At 46.1% G+C, this 10,511-nt stretch overlaps 1 pseudogene across 1 annotated transcript; it reads left to right on the forward strand.

The window, feature by feature from the left end:
* Window positions 1-113: 113 nt before the first annotated feature.
* Window positions 114-9,266, forward strand: LOC147007464 (uncharacterized; annotated as a pseudogene). The gene is made up of 2 exons (XR_015054167.1): window positions 114-877; window positions 6,900-9,266. The product of XR_015054167.1 is annotated as an uncharacterized LOC147007464 (transcript).
* Window positions 9,267-10,511: the final 1,245 nt, after the last annotated feature.

Consider the following 10,511-nt stretch of genomic DNA (forward strand, 5'->3'; position numbering starts at 1 on the left):
CCAACCCCCTTTTTCCCTCACAGGGTCCCCGGGTACAAACCCCTTTTTTCCCCACGGGATCCCCGGGTACCAACCTCCTTTTTTCCCACGTGGTCCCAGGGTTCCAACCCCCTTTTTTCCCACGGGCTCCAATAATGGTGGGGAAGGGTACTGCTGGCCAATCTGGACTGAGGCGGCACAAAGTCTAATCTGGGTGGGCATTTCTCCCCAATGCCCCACCCCGTGGGGCCGACACTGGGTGTGTGTGGGTGTTGGGGGTTCTGTGGAACGGGTACTTTTACCCACTTTTCCCGTTGTGGAAGAAAAATTCAGCCCAGACGAGTTTTCCCGTTCAGGTGAATTCATTAATTGTTTTAATGTGCTCCTGGGAAAAGAGATTCCGGATAAACGTCGCTCCGAATCCAAATATCCAGTCCGTATTTTTTTACTCACCCGCTGTTTTGGCACCACGTGATCCTCGTCACACTCACCTCTTCCACCATTTTTCGGACAATCCGGTAAAGTTTTGTGCTTCACTTTCCTCTGTGTGGCCCCTGATCACGAACCCTCAAAGTCGGGGAGTGGGGACGAGAGAACAGAATGTTCGGTGGTTCGTTTCCCTGAGACCGAATAACGGGGTTTAAGCCCCGTTCCCCACTCGAGGAGGGGAGGGATGAGCGAGCACGCATTTCGTTTGGGGAGGTCGAGGCTCAGGAAGCGAGTACATCGCAGATCAAAGGAAATCGGTCCTTAGAGGGAGCTGTGATGGAGTGGAGGGGGACACGGGGAACCCCTGAGATCCGGGATCCTCCATTTGTATAACCAGCGATGTACATCATGGACACGTTACTGACCGCAGCACAATTCGTCGACTGTCAGGATCAGCAAAGTCGGTCCGGTTAGTGGAGAGGGATCCGGGGGGGGGGGGGTTGGTGAGCCGGGGACGGGATATCACCGGCGGTATGACGTCATCACCGTGTCGGGGAAATCTGTGCCCCTCCCACCTCTTCACACATCGTTGTCCCCTCCACCCCCCAGGTTGGACGCACGTTATGTTTTCATCCATGTTTGTTTATCTGTGAACAGGATATGTTCAGAAGTTGTGGATGGATTCGGACGGAGTTTGGTGAACAGGTTCGGTGTGTGTGTCAAATTGATTCGATTTTGGTGAAGATCTGATCCGAATCCGGATCCGGGAATGTTTTTAATACCGTAAGTAATTAATTACCATGGAGAGACGAGGACCAAAAACGATGTACATCATGATATTTCAATAAGTTGTGGGTGAGTTATGTTGAAGATCGGTGGATGAGTTGGTTCGGTGACAATAACAAGACGATTCGATTCTGGTTCAAGTCCGGATACAGATCCGTCCCATCAGTGGCAGACAAAATGTCACCTGTTCCACCTGGCGGAGAGGTATGTTCTCTTGGTGTCTGTGAGTGATGTTAAATATATTGATCATTCTGTCTGTTTGATTGTTAATCACCTCCAGGTCACAATTCTAAACCGATCATCATGGAACTTTACCAAGTTGTCGAGGTAGTCTCAACTGAGAATCCAATTGATTTTGAGGTCAAAGGTCATCTTGAGGTCAAATTTCTAAAATCGTCATTTTCACCCTTACACCCTTTAGAACCCGGAAAAAAAAGTTGTGGATGAAATTTCACAAAACTTGGTGGATGAGTTGGTCAGATGACAATAACAAGCCAATTAAATTTTGGTTCAGGTCAGCAGATCCGGCCTATCGGTGGGACACAAAACGTAAACTGTTCATCCTGGGGGAGGGATGTTATTCACCATTAATCACCAAATCCCAATCCACTCTGTGGACACAAATGTGTTGTTCACACAATTTCACCCCACATGGTTCCACCAGAGGAATCAGGAAGTGACGCGATAAGGTGACGCAGTGTGACGTCACTGCCCTTCCCGCAAATAAACCGTTGATGTCCGAAGAACCGTTGAGTTCATCAAAGCCAATTTGTCAGACGGCTTGTTGACTCATTCTGCATTACGACGAGTCTGCCCCACACCCCACTCCACCACAACAACACTTCCACTGTGGTGGTTGAGGGTCCCAACGTGCCTTTTAACAGACCATTTGATCGTTCTTCAGAGGGACATTTACAGCCTGCGAACCTGAGTTTTTGACGTGGAAAACCACCTCGGGGAGGCTGGAAATCACCGGTCATGCTCCTCATGTGACCTTCCACGTGCATCTTGGTCTATGCTGTGGACCTTCTCCGAGCCCTTGTGCCGAGGCTGTGTGAACTACGAGGGCAGAGATAATATTGAGGTCTTCTTGAGGAGGGCATGTGTGGTCAAGCATTTAGTGTTGAACCGATTACCGGTAGTGAAGAACGAGGAGACGAACGGCTGTTTCAACCCCATTTGCGAAACCATCTCTCGACCGTTCCAGCCTGGAGGATGAGCGTGAAGACCATTCGCTCACATTCCCATCACCCATGGCTGCGAGTCATGTCTCAAACATCCCGTGTGTGTGTGTCACCGAACGTCACCAGTTTCGTGGTCTGATGAGCTCCCCATGTTGCAGCATCAGGGTCCAAACCCGAGATGGACGGTCTCGCTGTCGCCACCAAGAGCACTCCAATGCAGTCCAATCCCGACCCCCCTGGAGAGTCGACTGCCCTCATTGACCGAGCCTGCCGTCTTTGTGACGTCCAAGGAGGTCACCACTTGGCTGCAGCTGTGATTGGTCTCCCACTGTTTAGTGCAGTGCTGGATGTGGTGACTGGGACGCACGTGGTTCATACCGATTGACACGGCCCCGAGCGGCCTGACACGGACATCCCAGCAGAGATGTCGGACGGTCCGCACAGTGGTGCCCAAGGGTCCACGGGGACTGAAGACAGCTCTGACGTGATTGTCCATTATCGCACCATGAGACCTGCATTTGGAGCATGACGCGGCCCTGCAGCCTGACCCCTGGTGGCGTTTGATTCAGCGAGAATCTCGGGATGTTGGTAGAGTCCCCAACGGACTCACGGGACGTGAGAAGCTTGCAGCCCTCCTGGCCCATCCTGCCGCCTGTCCCGTCACTGTTGGGTCTACCCTGCGACGTGTGCCATTGACTTGTGGGGGTATAGGTGTTGGAAGTCCACGGGGTTGCACCAACTGTCACTAGCAGCTGGAGGAGGACACTAACTCCCTGCAGAAACCCCTCCGTGGCTGTGCATGACACCATCAATAAGCAGGATGCAGGACATGGGTGAAAAGGTCGTGTCCTTTCCAAGGGGGCTTCGGTATCCCCCAGCAATGTTGGTCGACATTATGACCATTGTGGGGAAAGAGGTGAAATTGTGGGAAAACTGAGCACAGAGGTGAGATATCCATATTTATAGAAGTGAAATGTTTGTTTGCTTGTGACCCTCCTCTGAGCTCCCAAGGTTCATCACCACAAAACTTTATAGGATCACATTGTTCACCACGGTGCACCTAAATAGGGGGTTTAAACAATCATTTTTCTCATAATTCATACATTATAAACACACGAGCTGCCACCTGTTGCCATCTCCACAAGGATAGATCCATATGCATTGGCAACATATGAGCCGGTAACCTTGGCAACCATTAATTTTTTTTGATTTTCAAATAGATTCTGGTCACTGTGGAGTAATTCTCAATTCCTCCTGTACATTTGAGTAATTTATTAAGTACAGATAAACACAAACATATCGATATGGAGAATTCAGAGGAGATTCAAAAAGCAACGCGGTCTTCCTTTGATTCTGCAGTTCATGGACTTTTTGAGTTCTGATATAATATGCAGGGGAAAGAGGAGAGTGGGGGGGCGGTGGGTAAGATGATGAGAATGTCTGGTCGGTGGGGGTAAGATGATGAGAATGTCTGGTCATCCTCAAGACAGAATGGTGCCAAGACTGCAGCCCTTTGGGTGTTGGAATAGATCACACATGGCCCCTTGGTAGTGGTTATTCAGAGGTCAGGAGGTCCGCCTGAATTGAAAGGGCTGGGAAACGATTTTACAATCTGAAGTTGATCAAAGTTTGAAAAGGCAGCTGGATATCACTTAGACCCTGCCATGATCGCCCTGCCATGTGAGCCACGCTGCCCAGCCATGAAATTATGCAAGGGCACGAGTGAAAATTAGTGGGCCAGGCCCAAATTAAGAATGGACACCAACACAGGCGACGGGAATCATGGTTGTCAGAACCTATAGTTTAAAGAGCCAGGCATATGGAAAAGTCCTGGGGTAGTTTAAAGTTATTAAATGCTAGGATAGTCAGAAAACAATGTCCCCCTTCACACCATCCATCCCTTTGCTCTCTGTAGGCCGCTGGACCCACCTTGGTAACATGGCTGAATTCTGAAGGAGGCTCTTCTGAGGCTTTGTTGGGCCTCAAGGCAGGATGCTGGTCTCTCCCTCAGTCCCCTCCAAGGGAGGATCTTAGGGGTTGGGAGTAGACGGACAGGATAGGTTAGCCGGACAAGGACAGTAGGAGGGTTAGGGAGAAGTCATAATAAAAGATTGTCAAAGATTGGCAATAATAATAATAAAATAAATAAATAAAAAGGGGATAAATTTTGTTGTTTTCTTGTTGCAAACTAAGGGAGTGGGTATGGACAGAGACGGGTAAAGGCGATAGGTTGGGGGAGACGGTAGGTTAGGTCCGAGCCCGTTTCCGGACCGGCCGGGACCACCGCACTCCCTCCACAAACCTGATGGGACCATACCCGAGGCCGGCCAGCTTCATATGCCGGCCTGTGTTGTGCTACATCGCCTGGTCCGCATTGCCTTGCCTTGCCATGCCTGATTTGCCTGCCTTTGCCGTGGCCCCATGCCTGCTACCCTTGTTTGTGTTGCCCCACGTCAACCATCTCCATCATGTGCGACAGGACCATCTCCAGTGTTTGCAAGGACTGCCCTGTTGGCAGCCTCACCTTGGGACTGCATTGAGCAGCCCGTGCGTTCATTTGTGTTGCATCCAGTCCATCTCCATCCATTCTCCTGTGCGAGAGACTGCGTTTGAGCCGCAGAAATGTTGACCTTGGTTGTGACTTTTTCTTCCACAGATCACAGGTCCTGGGCCATGGTTAGTATAAATAGTGAAGTTGTAAATAAGTTCTTAACCCACCTGTGTGTCTGTCTTTGCGCCGGCAATTCAGTTAAGTTGTCCGTGTGAGTCTGTTCGTTTAGTTACGCAGCGCACTGGGTTATTTATTTTTGGGACACGTATAAAAAATGTCACACTCGGGATCCATACATAAATCGTACGAGGGGAGAACTTACACATGCTGGTCACACGAAAATTTGACGACTCGGGACGAGTCTGTAAAATGGGGAGGGGGTAGTGTTACGAATCTGGCAGCCATGAGCACAAAACATACAGGTCCCCGTAGCTCAGTTATTTCGTTAAGTATATGTGTGTTGTTAGAATCCATCCCCTGTGTCTAATGGGAATTGTTTGTCTGCGCTGCGAATTACTTTTTAGTCAGGGTTTTTGCAAGAGAAATCGAGCCTCCAGCCAACCGAAACCATCACTCCTTCACTTCGCACATCGCACCATAACACACGTGTGTCCAGCCACGTACGTGGGCGGAGATTTCCATCGCCTCAGATCGGGATTCCGCAAGGAAGGCAGGGGCGCGCCCCTTGTCCAATCAAGCAAAGAGGGTGACTTTCCCACGACACCCTGGCCAATGAGGGTTGACATTCCTTCAGAGGGTGAATTTCCCACGACACCCCGGTCAATGAGGGTGAAGATGGCCACAGAGGGCGACTTCCCACGACACCCCGGCCAATGAAGGTGGAGATCGCCTCAGATGGTGATTTTCTCACCCCGGACAAGAAAGATATAAAGGAACGCCAGGCTGGGAGGTTGGTCGTCTTGGGGATCGCGGGTCTTGCTGCTGGCTGGTTCGTCTGGTCCTGGGTCATCGTCGTCTCTGATCTTCCCCTTGGTCTTGGTTGATTGGTGCGTGGCCGGTTGGAGAGCGCGGTACCTGGTGCTTGGAGCGGCATCCTGTTGCGGGTTCGAGTCCCTCCGAGCCGGATTGTCGAAGACCACACTGGTGGACAGGTCCAAGCACAGGCTCTGGTCTCCAGCTCAACTTTCCTCGAGCTGGAAGCCTTCAATAAAGACCCGACGGGGTCCATTTCTTTGGGTGTTTGTCTGTGTGTGGGCCCTTCTTCAAGTAGAATTGTTTAAGTGCCTTGTACATACCTGCATTGCTTTGAGTCGGCTTTACTCTGCTCTCTGTGTCCCCCTCCCTTATAAATAAACCCCTGTTAATTGTACCAGCTCGTTTTCTGTGCTTTCTTCCATTGGTCTAGCACGGTGCGTAATGTGAATTAATAAGGCCGTTCGAGCCGGTAAATTGTTCATTTGGTCCGGCGCGGCTTTGGTAACTTTAGCTCGGTTACGCCGGATCCGAGTCGGTGATGGCGACTCGATTCGGACAAAGTCGGCTGTAGGGTGTGGTTTCCCTTGTAGTTGGACGGCGTGAGAACTTAGGTAAATTGGAGTTAGACAAGTGGACCCAACCTCACGCCGTCGTAATATTGGCGACCACTGTCCTCTCAGCCACCCGTGACCTTTCGGAGTTGTCCGAGAGTCACGACCTAAATTCCGGGTGTTCGGTGGGAGACTACTCCACTGCTCTACCTCGCGGTAGTGCTCGCCACCGATACCCGGCCCACAACAATATACCAGACTGACCCCACTAGTATATCTCCTATTTGCTTTCTGCTTCTCAACTACTCACACAATTTCAATGAAATTTGACCAAAACCTTAATCTCCCAGGATTTACTAAAGTTTGTACACGACATTAAAAAAACGGGGTCTCAGGGGGTCTACGGGTGTGGGGTGGGGAGGGGTTCTGATGATGTATTTTCAGATGCTTTCCCGTGAGTTTTGTGTTTCATTGTCTTTGCAGATGAAGAAATGAAATTAGTTTCTTTTACCAACTCTGCCCAGTTCGATGAAGAAGATCATTTCAATCAGAAAATGCCTTCTTGTCAGGACAATGACAAATCGAGCAGCGTCTCTTACAACAACCACAAAAGTTGTTTTAAGGTGATCAAGAACATCCAAGGAAGCGAGAAACTCCACAAGTGTTCTGTGTGTGACAAGGCATTTTCTATTTCATCAAATTTACATCATCGTCAAAATATACATCTCGGGGCAAAGCCCTACCAGTGTTCTGTGTGTTACAAGGCATTTGGTGATTCATCAATTTTACATAAACATAAACGAATACATTCCGCGGACAAACCCTTCAAGTGTTTTATGTGTAACAAGGCGTTTTTTTCGTCATCAGCTTTAAATTATCATAAAAAAAAACATTCCGGGGATAAACCCTACAAGTGTTCTGTTTGCAACAAAACATTTTTTCTTCATCAAATTTACATAACCATGAACGAATACATACGGGGTGTAAACCCTACAAGTGTTCTGTGTGTAACAAGGCGTTTAATCAATCATCAAATTTACATAAACATGAACAAATACATACGGGGTGTAAACCCCACAAGTGTTCTGTTTGTAACAAGGCGTTTAATCAATCATCAACTTTACATAACCATGAACGAATACATTCCGGGGATAAACCCCACAAGTGTTCTGTTTGCAATAAAACATTTTTTTCTTCATCAAATTTACATAACCATGAACGAATACATACGGGTTGTAAACCCTTCAAGTGTTCTGTTTGTAACAAGGCGTTTAATCAATCATCAACTTTACGTACCCATGAACGAATACATTCCGGGGATAAACCCCACAAGTGTTCTGTTTGCAAGAAAACATTTTGTTCTTCATCAAATTTACATAACCATGAACGAATACATACGGGGTGTAAACCCTACAAGTGTTCTCTTTGTAACAAGGCGTTTAATCGATCATCAAATTTACATACCCATGAACGAATACATTCCGGGGATAAACCCTATAAGTGTTCTGTTTGCAACAAAACATTTTTTTCTTCATCAAATTTACATAACCATGAACGAATACATACGGGGTGTAAACCCTTCAAGTGTTCTATTTGTAACAAGGCGTTTAATCAATCATCACATTTACATAAACATGAACGAATACATTCTGGGTGTAAACCCTTCAAGTGTTCTATTTGTAACAAGGCATTTAATCAATCATCACATTTACATAAACATGAACGAATACATTCCGGGGATAAACCCCATAAATGTTCTATTTGTGACAAGGCGTTTATTTCTTCATCAAATTTATCTCATCATCAAAAAATACACACGAAGACAGAACAGAGGTGCGAGGACCCATCGACTTCGGTGTGAATACCGTGATATCAGGGAAATAACAAAATACCTGGGATCTGGAAAATGAAGTCAAAATAACCTGGAAGTTGAAGAGTGTCGACATTGTGTCAGTGCTCGCAACGCAACTGGAGTGATGAAGAATAACTCTGTTGGATCTTCCAAAATATCTCTGGGAATGAATATTACTACAAACTAACTACAGTTGGAGACTGTGGGGTTCAGTGACAATCCTGAAAATATCCATCGGAACAAAACTCTGAGAACAAGAAAACTTCACAACTTGCTCAACCAAACATGACCCTTTACCAAAATGGAGATGGATACACACACACACACACACACACACACACACACACACACACACACACACACACACACACACACACACACACGTACACACACGTACACACACACACACACACACACACACACACACACACACACACACACACACACACACACACACACACACACACACACACACACACAATAAGTATAGATTTGAAACTTGAACTGGAATCTTATTTTGTTTCTTAAACTTTGGGATATCTTTAATCCCATATCTGTGTTTGTTCTAAAGCCTGGTGTTGGTGCAGTGGTTAGGGCAGTGTCTTGGGACCCAAAAGGTCCTGAGTTCAAGCCCCGTTGGGTCACTGAATTAATACACCAGGGGGTTGACTCAGCCTGTCATCCTTCCGAGGTCGGTGAAATGAGTACCAGTATACTGGGCCGGTGTATACCCCGGTTAAAATCGGTGTACCATATCCCTGTGTCGTAAGAGGCGACCAGGGTTGCGTCAGGAAGGGCATCCGGCGTAAAACATGTGCCAAATCACGATGCGGATCATACGGATGATCTGCTGTGGCGACCCCTAACGGGAGCAGCCGAAAGAAGAAGAAGATCTGTGTTTGTTCTTGTTCTTCACATCACCTGTCAGGGTTTATTCTTCGCACGTCCTTATGATCAGGTGTACAGGTGTGAACCATTAAATTGTTTGTTTTTCCCAATCGTTTCAGCCTTCATCTTTGATAACTTTCCCATTATTTATTTTACTAAGTTACACTACTCGCACACAGGTGCATCCTTGGAGATGAGTTCCAGAAACATACTGTAGTTGCGAAGGAGAAAATGCCCTCACATCGAGGGAAAAACTCAAGGAACCTCGTGAATACAGGGGGCTGTCTTTATTTATATAAAAAATCACATTGATAAACAAGAAAAAGAGCTATCAGAGATTGCAGACCCTCACCAGGACTTGTTTTGTGTGGTGTTAGTGTACTTTTGTGTGGTGCATTTTCTGTAGCGTTTGTGTACTGGTGTGTTACATTATGAATAAGATACACAATTAGAACTACCACTTTATAACTGCTGGCAGTGATGACCGGGTTCCAAGAAGTCCCGCTTTGATGCAACCCCACTTTGATCGGACACCTGACCCTGACCCATCAAGTGTTTTTTTATTATTATTATTATTATTATTAATTATTAAATTGAATTTAGAATTGGATTAAAATAAATTCAGATCAAATGGAAGACCAAACAGATACAGTCCTGCATTGGAGTCGTCAGAAGGAACTCAAACAAGCAAAAATAAAAGATGAAGTCATCATTAGGAACCTGGATATGATTCGCATTTCAGCTGTTACTCCTCCACCCTCAAAGCCATCCAGGAACAGCCAAGTGAGGCTGATTAAAATTAAGTTAAAAAAACACCCCATACTACAAGAATTTAAAACATGTATTCCCCATCACTACTATAATTTAAAACATGTATTCCCCATCACTACAAGAATTTAAAACATGTATTCACGATCACTACTAGAATTTAAAACATGTATTCACCATCACTACTATAATTTAAAACATCTATTCCCCATCACTACTAGAATTTAAAACGTATTCTCCATCAATACAAGAATTTAAAACATGTATTCACGATCACTACTAGAATTTAAAACGTATTCCCCATCACTACAAGAATTTAAAACATGTATTCACGATCACTACTAGAATTTAAAACATGTATTCACCATCACGACTAGAATTTAAAACATGTATTCCCCATCACTACTATAATTTAAAACATGTATTCCCCATCACTACAAGAATTTAAAACATGTATTCCCCATCACTACAAGAATTTAAAACATGTATTCCCCATCACTACAAGAATTTAAAACATGTATTCCCCATCACTACTATAATTTAAAACATGTATTCCCCATCACTACAAGAATTTAAAACATGTATTC

This window comes from Eptatretus burgeri, unplaced genomic scaffold (genome assembly GCF_056783735.1).
Source record: "Eptatretus burgeri isolate ZD-2024b unplaced genomic scaffold, Ebu_testis_v1 Ebu_testis_scaffold_155, whole genome shotgun sequence".
NCBI classification, from domain to species: Eukaryota; Metazoa; Chordata; class Myxini; order Myxiniformes; family Myxinidae; genus Eptatretus; species Eptatretus burgeri.